We start from the raw sequence: 14,768 nt of genomic DNA on the forward strand, positions 1-14,768 counted from the left end.
CAGGGGGTGTCTGTCGATTTCTGCCCACCACCTCAGAGCAGGCGGACAGGCTATGGAACATCGGTCTTTAGAGCGCTGCTTCATAACTTCTGTTTCTGGCGAGCCTGAAGGCTTGCCGGAAACACAGGGCATCAAGCTCCATACGGAGCTTGATCAATATGCCCCTTTGTTATATATAACTCCAATTTATTTCAACAAGTCACTTCTGTATACAACCCCCTACTAATGTATACCTCGCCACTCTTCAGCAACCTACGAACATTCTCAGAGGAAAAAGACTGTTATAACTATCCCCTGTTTAACCTTTCACTATTTAATATTATTGTTATTGCTATTCTATTGTTTGAAAACTCAATAAAAATATCTAAATGAAAAAACTAGAAACTGTACTAATAAAATAGTACATGGACTAAACTATAAAACATACAAAGAAAGACTCTTTGATCTAAATATGTATATTTTAGAGGAGAGAATGGAATTTTTTTTTATGCTTACCTGATAAATGTATTTCTTTATTGACACGATAAGTCCACGGATCAGCAGGAGGCGGCAAAGAGCACCACAGCAAAGGGTGTTAAATATCACCTCCCTTCCCTCCCACCCCAGTCATTTGACCGAAGTAAAGGAGAGAAAGGAAGTAACAAGGTGCAGAGGTGTCTGAAGTTTATAAAAAACCCACAACCTGTCTAACAACAGGGCGGGCCGTGGACTCATCGTGTCAAAAAAGAAATAAATTTATCAGGTAAGCATAAATTTTCTTTTCTTTTTAATGAGTCCACGGATCATCTTAATTACTTTTGGGAATCAATACCCAAGCTAGAGTACACAGATGATACGGGAGGGACAAGATAGGAAACCAAAACAGAAGGCACCACTGCTTGAAGAACCTTTCTCCCAAAAGCGGCTTCAGCCGAGGCAAAAGTGTCAAATTTATAGAATTTTAAAAAAGTGTGAAGAGAGGACTAAGTTGCAGCCTTGCAAATCTGTTCCACAGACACTTCATTCTTGAATGCCCATGAGGAAGCCACAGCCCTCGTGGAATGAGCCATAACTCTCTCTGGAGGCTGCTGTCCAGCAGTCTCATATGCAAAACGTATGATACTCTTCAGCCAAAAAGAAAGAGAAGTAGCCGTAGCTTTCTGTCCCTTAAATTTTCCTGAGGAAACCACAAATAAAGCAGAAGACTGACGAAAATCCTTAGTCGCCTGCAGGTAAAACTTCAAGGCACGAACCACGTCCAAATTGTGCAGAAGCCGTTCCTTCTGAGAGGTAGGATTAGGACACAAGGAAGGAACAACAATCTCCTGATTAATTTTCCGATCAGAAACAACCTTAGGAAGAAATCCTAATTTAGTACGCAAAACTACCTTATCTAAATGAAAAATGAGGTAAGGGGACTCATACTGCAAAGCCAAGAGCTCTGATACTTTGCGAGCAGAAGAAATAGCAACAAGAAATAAAACTTTCCAAGATAACAAATTAATATCTAAGGAATGCATAAGCTAAAACGGAGCCCCTTGAAGAACTTTGATAACCAAATTAAGACTCCATGGAGGAGTAACTCTTTTGAACACAGGCCTGATCCTGACCAAGGCCTGACAAAAAGATTACACATCTGGAACATCTGCCAGACGCTTGTGTAACAAAATAGATAAGGCAGAGATTTGACCCTTTAGGGAACTTGTCGATAATCCTTTCTCCAAACCCTCTTGGAGAAAAGACAATCTTCTAGGAATCCTATCTCTACTCCAGGAGTAGCCCTTGGATTCACACCAATAGAGATATTTACGCCATATCTTATGGTAAATCTTTCTCGTTACAGGTTTATGAGCCTGAATCATGGTCTCTATGACCCATTCTGAAAAGCCCCGCTTGAATAGAATTAAGTGTTCAATCTCCAAGCAGTCAGCTTCAGAGAAACTAGACAGAGAAACTAGATTTGGGTGATGGAAGGGCCCTTGAATTAGAAGGTCCTTCCTCAACGGAAGTCTCTAAGGTGGCAGAGATGACATGTCCACCAGATCTGCATACCAAATCCTGTGAGGCCAAGCCGGTGTAATGAGGATCACCGAGGCCCTCTCCTGCTTGATTCGAGCAATAACCCGAGGAAGACGAGCAAACGGAGGAAATAGGTTTGCTAGACTGAAGGTCCAAGGTACCGCCAGGGCATCTATCAGTACCGCCTAAGGGTTCCCTGGACCTCGACCCGTACCTCAGAAGCTTGGTATTTTGCCGAGATGCCATGAGATCCAATTCCGGCTGACCCCATTTGAGAATCAGGCTGGAAAACACTTCCGGATGGAGTTCCCACTCTCCCGGATGAAAGGTCTGCCTGCTCAGGAAGTCCGCCTCCCAGTTGTCCACTCCTGGGATGTGGATCGCCAACAGACAGCAAGAGTGGGTTTCCGCCCACTGAATTATTTTACCTCTTTCATCGCTAAGGAACTCCTTGTTCCCTTCTGATGATTGATGTAAGCCACTGAAGTTATGTTGTCCAACTGGAACCTGATAAACTGGACCGAGGCTAACTGGGGCAAGGTCAGAAGAGCATTGAAGATTGCTCTCAGTTCCAGAATATTTATAGGAAGAACAGACTCTGACTGAGTCCAAACTCCCTGAGCCTTTAGGGAGCCACAGACTGCTCCCCATCCTAGAAGGCTGGCATCTGTTGTCACAATCACCCAAGATGGTCTGCGAAAGCAGGTACCCTGGGAGAGATGATACCAAGACAACCACCATTGAAGAGAATCCCTTGTCTCCTGCTCCAGAAGTATTCGAGGAGACAAATCCACATAATCTCCGTTCCATTGCCTGAGCATGTTTAACTGCAGAGGTCTGAGATGGAACCGAGCAAACGGGATGATGTCCATTGCCGCTACCATCAGCCCGATTACCTCCATGCACTGAGCCACTGATGGCCGAGGAGTGGACTGAAGAGCTAGATAAGTATCAAAAATCTTTGATTTCCTGACTTCTGTCAGAAAAATCTTCATTGATAGGGAATCTATTATGGTTCCCAAGAAAGTTACCCTTGTATTTGGGACTAAGCAACTCTTCTCCAAATGTACCTTCCATCCGTGAGATCGCAGGAAGGATAACAACATTTCCGTGTAGGATCTTGCTTGTTGAAAGGATGGCGCCTGGACCAGGATGTCGTCCAGATAGGGTGCCACTGCAATGCCCCGTAACCAAAACACCGCCAACAGCGATTCCAGAACCTTTGAGTAAATTCTGGGAGCTGTGGCAAGACCGAAGGGAAGAGTCACGAATTGGAAGTGTTTGTCTAGAAAGGCAAATCTTAGAAACTTGTGATGATCCCTGTGAATGGGAACATGCAAGTACGTGTCCTTTAAATCCAGTTGTCATAAATTGACCCTCTTGGACCAAAGGGAGAATGGAACGAATAGTTTCCATCTTAAAGGACGGTACTCTGAGGAATTTGTTTAGACTCTTGAGATCTAAAATAGGCCTGAAGGTTCCCTCTTTTTTGGGAACCACGAACAGATTGGAATAAAATCCCAGACCCTGTTCCCGAATCGGAACAGGAACTATCACTCCCAGGGCGGAGAGGTCTCCTATACAGTGCCTCTCTTTTTGTCTGGTCTACAGATAATCTTGAAAGCAGAAACCTGCCTCTGGGGGGAAAACTTTTGAACTTTAGTTTGTATCCCTGGGACACTATTTCTACTGCCCAGGGATCCTGAACATCTTGAGCCCAAGCCTGAGTGAAGAAGGAAAGTCTGCCCCCTACAAGATCCAATCCTGGATCGGTGAAGACCCTTCATGCTGTCTTTCATTCAACACCAGGCTTCTTGGATGGTTTTCCATTATTCCAAGACTGATTGGGTCTCCATGAAGGTTTAGACTGTTCCTGCTTGGAGGCGGAAGAGGAAGAATTTCCCTTGAAATTTCGAAACGAACGAAAATTACTCTGACGTCCCTTTTGTTTGTTTTTCTTATCCTTAGGGAGAAGAGGACCCTTACCTCCTGTAATATCAGAGATTATTTCCGTCAATCCAGAACCAAACAAGGTCTTCCCCTTGTAAGGAATCGCTAGAAGTTTAGACTTAGAGGATATATCTGCAGACCAAGGTTTTAGCCATAAGGCTCTGCGACCTAGAACAGAGAAACCTGAAATCTTTGCTCCCAGTTTGATAACTTGAAGGGAAGCATCCGTGATAAAGGAATTAGCCAGTTTAAGAGCCTTTATCCTATCCTGGATTTCATCCAGGGGAGTTTCTGTCCTAATAGCATCAGACAATGCATCAAACCAATATGCCGCCGCACTAGTGACGGTAGCAATGCACACAGCTGGCTGCCATTGTAAGCCCTGGTGTACATACATCTTTTTGAGTAAACCCTCTTTGTATCCATAGGATCTTTGAAAGCACAAATATCCTCTATGGGTATAGTAGTTCTCTAAGCTAAGGTGGAAACAGCTCCTTCCACCTTGGGGACTGTTTGCCAAGTCTCCTTAACTGAGTCGGCTATGGGAAACATCTTTTTAAATATAAGAGATGGAGAAAAGGGTCTCTCCCACTCCTTAGCAATCATCTCAGAAGCTCGGTTTGGTACCGGAAAAACCTCTATGGAGGAAGGTACCTCAAAATATTTGTTCAGCTTACTGGGTTTCTTGGGATTAACAACGACCGTGGAGTTGCTGTCATCCAGAGTAGCTAAAACCTCCTTAAGTAACAGACAAAGGTGTTCTAGCTTAAACCTGAAGGATACAACTTCAGTATCAGCAAGAGGAATTACACTGTCAGAATCTGAAATCTAACCTTCAGATGCTACTACGTTATCCTCCTCCTCAGGCTTCTGTGAGGGGACATCTGAAATAGCAACAACTGCGCCAGAAACCTCGATTACTTATCTGTATAGTCTCTATTGAATACGATATAGTCTTTCCACTTGTTTGCAACCCAGTTACTGAATTTTGGATTGTCTGACATATACCCCGGAAATCTGAAAGTGTTTGTCCTGAAGCTCGACCTATCATGGAGTAATATCCGAAAATTAATTATTGAATGATCCGATAATACAGGGAGTGCAGAATTATTAGGCAAGTTGTATTTTTGAGGATTAATTTTATTATTGAACAACAACCATGTTCTCAATGAACCCAAAAAACTCATTAATATCAAAGCTGAATAGTTTTGGAAGTAGTTTTTAGTTTGTTTTTAGTTATAGCTATTTTAGGGGGATATCTGTGTGTGCAGGTGACTATTACTGTGCATAATTATTAGGCAACTTAACAAAAAACAAATATATACTCATTTCAATTATTTATTTTTACCAGTGAAACCAATATAACATCTCAACATTCACAAATATACATTTCTGAAATTCAAAAACAAAACAAAAACAAATCAGTGACCAATATAGCCACCTTTCTTTGCAAGGACACTCAAAAGCCTGCCATCCATGGATTCTGTCAGTGTTTTGATATGTTCACCATCAACATTGCGTGCAGCAGCAACCACAGCCTCCCAGACACTGTTCAGAGAGGTGTACTGTTTTCCCTCCTTGTAAATCTCACATTTGATGATGGACCACAGGTTCTCAATGGGGTTCAGATCAGGTGAACAAGGAGGCCATGTCATTAGATTTTCTTCTTTTATACCCTTTCTTGCCAGCCACGCTGTGGAGTACTTGGACGCGTGTGATGGAGCATTGTCCTGCATGAAAATCATGTTTTTCTTGAAGGATGCAGACTTCTTCCTGTACCACTGCTTGAAGAAGGTGTCTTCCAGAAACTGGCAGTAGGACTGGGAGTTGAGCTTGACTCCATCCTCAACCCGAAAAGGCCCCACAAGCTCATCTTTGATGATACCAGCCCAAACCAGTACTCCACCTCCACCTTGCTGGCGTCTGAGTCAGACTGGAGCTCTCTGCCCTTTACCAATCCAGCCACGGGCCCATCCATCAGGCCCATCAAGACTCACTCTCATTTCATCAGTCCATAAAACCTTAGGAAAATCAGTCTTGAGATATTTCTTGGCCCAGTCTTGACGTTTCAGCTTGTGTGTCTTGTTCAGTGGTGGTCGTCTTTCAGCCTTTCTTACCCTGGCCATGTCTCTGAGTATTGCACACCTTGTGCTTTTGGGCACTCCAGTGATGTTGCAGCTCTGAAATATGGCCAAACTGGTGGCAAGTGGCATCTTGGCAGCTGCACGCTTGACTTTTCTCAGTTCATGGGCAGTTATTTTGCGCCTTGGTTTTTCCACACGCTTCGTGCGACCCTGTTGACTATTTTGAATGAAACGCTTGATTGTTCGATGATCACGCTTCAGAAGCTTTGCAATTTTAAGAGTGCTGCATCCCTCTGCAAGATATCTCACTATTTTTTACTTTTCTGAGCCTGTCAAGTCCTTCTTTTGACCCATTTTGCCAAAGGAAAGGAAGTTGCCTAATAATTATGCACACCTGATATAGGGTGTTGATGTCATTAGACCACACCCCTTCTCATTACAGAGATGCACATCACCTAATATGCTTAATTGGTAGTAGGCTTTCGAGCCTATACAGCTTGGAGTATGACAACATGCATAAAGAGGATGATGTGGTCAAAATACTAATTTGCCTAATAATTCTGCACTCCCTGTATTATTTCTTCTATGTGTGTCCGGATTTCGTGTTTTAGAAGATGTTCATCTATCAAGAACATATCTATTCTAGAAAAGCATCTATGTGCCTTAGATTCACACGTATAGGATCGTTCATCTGGGTGTTGCAAGCGCCATATATCGTGTACTTTAATAGTTTTTAAGAAATTACGAAAAATTCTTGCCTCCCGATGATATGCCTGTCTGCGACCCACCTTAGATCTGTCGCTATCAGGATATGTCGTTGTGTTCATGTCGCCTGCTATTATCAGATTCTGGCCTAAATACGGTGTCAGTTCCTTTATTATCTGTTGCCAAAAATTTACTTCAAATGTGTTGGGTGCGTATATATTACACAGAGTCCATATTTTCTCATCAATTTTGATTTGCATAATAATGAATCTACCCTGAGGATCCAATTTTGAATTTAATATCTCATAATCTAAACTTCTATTCAATAATATAGCTACCCCACATTTCCGTGACACGCATGGGGTTGCAATGACCTCTGCCAGCCAATTAGTTCTTAATTTATCTATTTCAGCCGCTTTTAAGTGCAATTCTTGCAGGAATATAATGTCAGGCTTTTGCTTTTTCAGTAGTTTAAAAATGTTCTTACGCTTAATGGGGGAGGTTATCCCTCCCACATTCCATGATACACAATTAATTGCCATACTCATCCCTTCCTATTCTAGTAGATGTCAGAAAAGAAAAAAGGAGAAGAGAGAAAAGAGGAAAAAAAAATAATAAAAAAAAATAAATAAAAAAAATAAATATATATAAGTGTAATCCCCGCCCCCCGGACCTCCCACTCCCCGACCCTCCACTTCTTCAACTGTTTCTCTATTCCACAGTATCCTCTTTCTATGTTCGTGCTGAACAATTGATATTCTATACTTCTATATTATTTTCAGCACAAAAAGCTTTTGCTTCTTCTACCGTGTTAAGTGCTGTAACTCCGTCCATCCCCAGCACTGTGATTTTAGCTGGGTATCTCATAGAGGCTCTCAGTCCAGCTTTTATCAGTGCTGAGCAGTACGGTGCCATAGCACGCCGTTTCCCTGATGTCTCCACTGAGAAATCCTGAAAAATCAGGATTGGTTTGTCCCCTATAAGAAGTGTTCTGGTCTTTCTGCTGGAGATCTTGTGGGAGGCAGGTAAAGCGGTCATACGCGGCGAGATAAAGGTATATATGGTCAACTTAAACCGTAAAAATAAGGCGAGAGAAATCCAGTTGGCAAATCAAGTTAGGAGAGCATATGTGAGGTATTTGAATGGCTCCAGCCGGGTTAATTGGGAAAAATATGCATATGCAAAAACAGAAAGGGAACAATTTATGAAAGAAAAATGGGCACAGGAAGAGGCAAAATGTAGGGCTAGATTCCAAGGGTTACAGGGAGTTTCGGCAAAACATTTAGCTAAGATAACTAAGTTTCGCAAGAAACAAAATATAATTTCCACAATTAAGGAAAATAAGAATATATATACTAGCCCTACAGCAATTAAAGAAGCATTCTTTCAATTCTACCAAAAGCTATACTCGAAGGAGGAAATAAACACAGAAATGAAGCAACAATTTTGGGAGCAGATAAAAATTCCTAGAGTAACGTCAGAGGCACTACAACAGATTAATTCCCCAATTTTGGAAGGAGAGGTGGTAAGAGCCATTCAAAAAGCCAAATCAGGAAAAGCTCCTGGGCCGGATGGCCTCTCGGCCGAATTCTATAAGATGACTTCAGAAATAATAGTAGGGACGATAACTAAGTTATATAACGGCTATTTTATTAAGAAAGAAATGAAATCACCTTATTTTTCGGACGCAATTATATTGAAAAAAGGGAAAGATGCTACAAATTTATCATCATATCGCCCTATCTCATTGTTAAATCATGACTACAAGATATTAATGTCTATAATAGCGGATAGATTGAAAAAAGTAATACCAGATCTAATACATCCAGATCAGGTCGGGTTCGTACCAGGAAGGAATTCTGTACGTAATATGAGACGGGTATTAACAACGGTGGAGCATTTTTTTTGGGCCGGGCAGGGCACCGCGAGGCAGAGAAGGGAACGGGGAGATAAAGATATTGCATTAGTAACAATAGACGCCGAAAAGGCATTTGATTCTATAGGATGGGACCATCTCTTTGAGGCTCTGGAGAAATTTGGCCTTACCGGTGCCCTGCTCGACCTGATTAAACTGATCTATAAGACACCGAAATCACAGCTGCTAATTAACGGGGAACTATCCAAACCAATAACTCTTGAAAGGGGGACGCGTCAAGGGTGTCCACTTTCCCCTTTATTGTTCGACATTGCGCTCGAACCACTGGCCATATACATCAGACATAAAGTAGCCCCACTGAAGATAGGGGCAGAGAAAATGATGATCTCGCTCTATGCGGACGACATTTTACTTTTTTTGTATGACACAAGTACCTGTATCCCACAACTCCTACAGATTATCAAGGTATTCAGCTCATTTACCGGCTACAAAATAAACCCTGCGAAATCTGAAATTTTATGGATAAATAAAACTAAGACGAGTCATAATACAATTTTTAAAGAGGTCCAGAATATTAGTTATTTAGGGATCAAAATTTCACGGAACCCAGGTGAATGGTACCAGTTGAATTATAGAGAACTATTCGATAACATGGAATCAGAAATAGGAAAGTGGAATATGTATTATCTGTCATTATCTGCACGTATCATACTGATAAAAACAATCTTCTTTCCAAAGATATTATTTCGCATGCAAAATTTACCATTAGTGATTAAAAAGAAGGATATTGACAAATATAATAGAGCGTGTTCATTATTTATCTGGGGCAAACAGAAGGCTCGCATATCAACTGAAAGACTGTCTTACGCAAAAAAACATGGCGGATTCGCCTTTCCTAATATCAGGTATTACAATTATGTAACTTTGATTAAATTTGGAATAGACTGGTTGACCGAGGCAGAATACATTACCTATAATAAATTAGAAACAGAGATAGTCAAACCATTTAATCTGAAAGCAATATTGCACTGCCCATGTAGGAATTTACCAAGTAATGTGGCGAATTTAGTAACATTCACCAGTATAGTTTGGGCATGGCAAAAATATTGTGATATAGTGGGCCAAGAATATCAAGTGTCAGCATTTCTACCGATTGTTGGGTGCGTAGATTTTTCACCGGGGCTAAATAATAGGATCTTTCATGAATGGCACGGCAGGGGATTGAAATACTTCTCACAAATAATATCGGGACCAGAGGGATCAACACGAACCTTCGAGAGCTTGGCGATAGAATATAATTTACCCGCTAAACATTTTTACACATATCTTCAGATAAGACACTATGTAGATACTCATATCAAGAGATACGGTGCGGACTGGAGCCAGCCAGTGACCGAGCCAGGCTTAAAGCTATATCAAGCAGGAAAACGGTCCATAGCTATATGGTATCAGAATATAATACAGAGATTAGGAATCAGACAAATAAATTTGAATACGGAAAAATTTTTCAGATATTTCCCTTCCATACAAAGTGAGAATATAGTGGATAGTATTAAAAGGGCGGAGGAAGCCACGGAGAGAATTAGTTGGCGGGAGTCGCATGCAAAATTGATAAATAATTTTTATTTGACGCCAGAGAGAATTAGTGGCTGGGATAGAACAACTCCAATAAGCTGCTATAAATGTAATCACGTAAAAGCAGATCTGATGCATTGTTTATGGAGCTGTCCGAAAGTACAGCAATTCTGGAGAAAAATTCAGTTCTGGCTCAACAAATATTTAACGGTTAAAATAAACTTGGAAGCAATACAGATATTTTTTTTGTATCAGACGGAAAATATAGGAGATAAAAATCTTACAAATTTGGCCATCCTGGCAACACGCAGTCTCATATTCCAGAAATGGAAACATAGGGAGGTGCCGAACATGAAGGAGTTTATAAACAACATGAAATTTCAAATGATAGTGGAAAGACAGGATCTAAAAAGTAGGGAGAAATACTACAAAAGATACTTCCGCAAATGGGAAAAAAATATATTGTAGACTGGCCAAGGGAGTTACAGTTGCAGTTTCTGGAACCGTTACAGAGCTCAGTGCCTTTTCTAAATCTAGTAGTCGCAGGAATCCTGCCGACACATTGGGTGACGAGATAAGGCAATACATCCATACTGGATATGAATAGAAGAAGAATTTTTTTTTTTGTTTTTTTTTTTTTGTTGCTTTTTTGTTTTTTTTGTCTTTTTTTGTGTTTCTCCCCCGGCCTCCGACACTCCCGCACATAGTAGTAAAAAAGAAAAAGGAAAGATAGAAAGGTAGGTTGAATGTTGATTTTGGAAGGAAAAGTAGGAGAGAGTTAGTGGATAACTTGGAATATTAACACCTTTTGATAAGATGGAGAGAGGAACGCCAGGTAGAAATTTTGTATGTAAACTAGGAATTAGTATCTCACTCTCGCATATGAGCAAGGGTGGAAGTTTCCGAGACACCAGAGGGTGCCATAATAGATTGGCTTTTCATTTCAGGGTTAAGAGAAAAACTGAATAAGAAAATATGTATTTATAGGAGATGCAGAATGAATATGGTTGTTATGTATTTTTTTTTACAAGCGTGGCTTTAAGTAGGTTAGGTTCTGAATTTGTCATGATAAGCTTAGGTATTTTTGCCGAGGACTGGCCACTCGCTGTAAAAGACATTTGATTTGATTTATTGTTGTTTCTCTTTGTTTTTATGTTTTTTTCCTTGTTTTAAAGTGGTTTTCAAGAATGCTGTGTTAGTTTAAAACTGGTATAATACAATTTGTGGAATTAGACAATTGTAGAATTTAATATGACAATGGGATGGAAATGTTACATTGAGGAGCTGCGTCTCCAATTATATGTATCATTAGATTTAATTTTCAATAAAGCATTTGAAAACCAAAAAAAAAAAAAAAAAAAAAAAAAAAAAAAAGAAACCTCGATTACTGAATGTCTGATTTTCCTCTTACGCTTTCCCTGCAACATTGGGAAAGCAGACAACACATCTGAAACGGAAGAGGACATGAGAGAAGCAATGTCTTTTAAAGTAACCCCAGCGGCAGTTAGAGAGGAAGCGCAGGGCACTGCATGTGAGGGCGGTAAACTCTGGGACATTGTAGAACAAAGCTACGATATATATTGAACATTGTCATTAGATTCCTGAACAGCATCCTCATTAGAAAATGTTGGCTCAGAAAAAAGTTTATCCCTGTAGCTTAAAGTTCTCTCAATACACAAGGAACAGAAAGGGATTGGTGGTTCCTCATTGGCATTAAAGCATAGTGAGCAAGTGACACTTTGAAAGGCCTCTTGGTCCATACTAAAATCATAATAAACAATTTAATTATCCAATGAATACATTTTTATTAGAAAGAGCAAAAACCTAAAAACGTTACTGTCTCTTTAAGTAATAAACCGTAACTTTTTTCTGTGAAAAACGTCTAAGCACCTTTAGAATCGATAGGTATAAAAATAAAATTATAAACACCCCTACACCTCAGCAACGCTCTGCTGAGGTGCCTACCTCCTCTGAGCAGGAGTCGTGTGTGACTAGGATTTTTTCACTGTTGGTCTCTGGAGTTGTTACGCACTATGTTGGACTCAGGAGATCATATGCAGCTACAATATCTACATGCGTAGTAGCTTGCTATCATGAAGCGGAGTAAAAAGAGTGCGCAATTACTTATGCATCCTAAGTTCCTCCCATCGTGGGCGTGGCCAAAGAAATCTCCCGGTCGGCTTTAAGGTTACAAAACCGCCAGGAGATGTGGAACCACAGAGAAAGTAAAAATCAGCCCCAGTGCCTGCTGTAACGCTGCCCAAATGTCCCCTATGCTCTTAGGGGAGACTATGTATTGTAATAATGAGGATTGTCCCATGCAATAGATAAATAAAGTGCCCTCCTTTATTTCTGAGTATCCTTTTCTTCCCCCAGAAAGAAAGTCAGCACTTACCTCATCTGCTGCCTGGCCTGCCTGGGATGATTGCTGTCCACCACTTCAGAGGTGGCAGATGAGTTAAGGAGCAGCGGTCTTACGACCGCTGCTTCTTAACTTAAGTTTTAAGCCGACCTGAAACTTCAGGGGTAGATAGCAGCATCCGCTGCATGATAAATCTACCCCATGGACTGTAAAAGAATTAGAAAATGCCTGGGACATGCATAAAGCTATCCTAAGAAAACAGTAACATGTAATATGTGTAGACTTGATGGGCCTTTTGGTTCTTATCTACCGTCAAACTTTATGCTTCTATGTTTCTCACAAGACCACAAATGTAAACATAATACAGTTTCTTTAATACATCAACGTCCGTCCATACATCATCTGATTCCAAGAGAAAGCAACCAAAAGTTATTACTGACTACCATAAAAAAGTACATGAGGGGCTGTCTCAAGTTACATTTTTTTCTGAAGTAAATCAGTGTAAAAAGTAACTAAGAAATTTTGAATATACTGTAAATATGTTGTCACGGTTATTTTTCATATAACTACAATATACACACCTTTGCTATAAAAGGTATTTATAAATAAACACAATATTCTGCAACAGCATGATACAAATATATAGGGTGTTATTAAAATATTTGAATACGAGAGATGTGCTTTCGGCTTTGGATTCATTTAAATTCGACACATGAACAGCTAAACATGGGCCAGATTACAAGTGAAACGTGAAATATTATTTTTGCTCACGCAAAAGTAAACTTTTAACGTGAGTGGGTCAGCATACGTATTACAAGTTGAAAGGTAATAGTTATAAATATTTCACATGGAAGAAAATGTTCTATTTATTTTTTATATATATACATATATATCTAAACCTATTTGTGTGTGTGTGTATATATATATATATATATATACAGCTATAGATATATACAAATATATATATATGAATTTAGGAAATAAAAAAGAACATTTTCTTCTATGTGAAGAACATTGGAATGTGAATTTTTTAACAGTAAAAACACAGTAAAACATAATAAAAAATAATATAATGGAATAAATATTAATTTTCATGGATATATATATATATATATATATATATATATATTCATGTGTATATACTATATGTGTTATATATGTATGAATATACATATAAAAACACATAAATACACATGTATATACAAATATACACATATATATATAAATATATATATATATACCCATACACATTTAGACATATGCATATATATATATATATATATATATATATATATATATATATATATATACCGTATATATATATATATATATATATATATATATATATATATATATATATATACTGTATATAGTTATATAAAAAAAATTATAACCCTTTCCAGTCAAATATTTTTTAAATATTTATATGAATATTTTTTATCAGATAGTGTATATATGAGTGTAACATTTTATTTTAATGTACTTTATTTTTACCCCTTACACTTTACGCTACATGTTCAGTTATACTAACCTGGCGAGCTCACATTTTCTTAGCTATTGAGCGCACCCATTACTTTCAACTTGTATTACACACAGGTTAGCAGGGTTGGAAATATTGCTTATTGTGCCCCACACTAAGTTTAGAGCACCACTTATAATCTAGCCCTATATTACTGAATGAAACAGGCAAAGAATGAATGATTGCTTGACCAAATCAATGCATTAATTTGACCAATCAGCTCTTTTGTTTGTGGTCTGGCCATTCATGTGTCAATTGTCCCCTGTCCAATCCTGCCATAGTATTACTAATGATTGATGATAGGGACAGCTAGTAAGGCACTACATTTTTTGAGTTTTTGTCACACAGGCTTGACAATGAAACCTAAGCTTTAAAATGGAGGTGGGAGACAAGGAAAAGCTCAAGCAGTTCCACTCACTTTGACTAGAGCTATTGCAACATGCAGTTCTTTGACTTCTAAACCTCTGTGAGCTAGTCATTGGGGCCTATTTATCAAGCTCCATATGGAGCTTGAAGGCCGTGTTTTTGGTGAGCTTTCTAAAGACCGCTGCTCCATAACCTGTCCGCCTGCTCTGAGGAGGCGGACAGACATTGCGGGAAATCAACCTGATCCAATACGATCGGGTTGATTGACACCCCCTGCTAGCGGCCGATTGACCGCGAATCTGCAGGGGGCGGGATTGCACCAGCAGTTCACAA

This window comes from Bombina bombina, chromosome 1, assembly GCF_027579735.1.
Source record: "Bombina bombina isolate aBomBom1 chromosome 1, aBomBom1.pri, whole genome shotgun sequence".
NCBI classification, from domain to species: domain Eukaryota; kingdom Metazoa; phylum Chordata; class Amphibia; order Anura; family Bombinatoridae; genus Bombina; species Bombina bombina.